Raw genomic sequence first — 1,359 nt, 5'->3', positions numbered from 1 at the left:
GCTGCAAATCCTCACAATGTATAGACATTGAAAAAGATGCGCTGCATTTTCCCACAACGCAAACAAATTAATAAAATGCACTGCATTTTCCCACAACGCTAACAATTTACGAAAACGTGCTGCATTTTGCCACAACGCAAACAAATTAATGAAATGCACTGCATTTTCCCACAACGCAATCAATTTAAGAAAACACGCTGCATTTTCCCACAACGCAAACAAACTAATAAAATGCGCTACACTTTCCCACAACGCAAACAATTTACAAAAACACGCTGCATTTTCCCACAACGCAAACAATTTACGAAAACACGCTGCATTTTCCCACAACGCAAACAAATTATTAAAATGCGCTACATTTTCCCACAATGCAAACAATTTATGAAAACGCACTGCATTTTCCCACAACACAAACAATTTATGAAAACGCACTGCATTTTCCCACAACACAAACAATTTAATAAAACGCACTGCATTTTCTCACAATTCAAACAATTCCCAAAAACACACTTTCTCACAACACAAAAAAAACGGAAATGTTTTAAGGAGACCCAAAAACGTGATGGATGCTGCTGTGCCGTGACTATTGCTCAGTGAAATTGTAGCTGATCTTTGAAAGCTTTTTGTTTGTTTATTTTAATATCTTGATTCCCGTATTTTTAGTATCAATTAGCCTAAATAACCATAACCTAAATAGCCGGGTCTATCACGTTTTATGGTATCCTTGAAACATTTCTGTTGTGTTGTAAGCAAATGAAGCTCGTTTTCATAAAATGTTTGCATTGTGAGAAAATGCAGCGCGTTTTGTTAATTGGTTGCATTCTGTGAAAATGTTTGATATTGATATGTTTTCTTAAATTGCAACAAGTTAAGCTCTCTCAGCCACCGTAATTTAGACATGTTTAAATCAAGATAAAGCTTGAAAAATGACTTTTAGATGTTAAACCATCAACAAAAGATTATCAAAATTTTGATTAGAATGCATTAAAATTAAGAGAGTTTATGCTTTTAAAAATGTTAGTGGGGTAAAAAAAAAACTATTTAAAGTGGATAAAACCCTTTTCAACAGTGTAGTAACAAGATTTCCTTTGTTACAATTCTGTAGTCTGCCATTGGTGTTTTTTCACACATGCCTATACTGAACATTTACACACAAATCCATTTTTTTAAACAAATTCTTCTTTGTAGTTTACACAAACACAATAGCAATAAAAAAATAATTGCACTTTTAATTGTTAAAATTTTCAGGCACCACAAGTACTGATTTCATATAAATATGCATTATTTTTAGATAAAAATGCAGAGCAAAAATTATCTTATTTATAATCTTATTTAAAACCTAAAATACTTTTTAAATAA

Source organism: Danio aesculapii, chromosome 2, assembly GCF_903798145.1.
Source record: "Danio aesculapii chromosome 2, fDanAes4.1, whole genome shotgun sequence".
Lineage (NCBI taxonomy): Eukaryota > Metazoa > Chordata > Actinopteri > Cypriniformes > Danionidae > Danio > Danio aesculapii.
The sequence above is the reverse complement of the archived record's forward strand: the minus strand, read 5'-3'. Positions refer to the sequence as shown.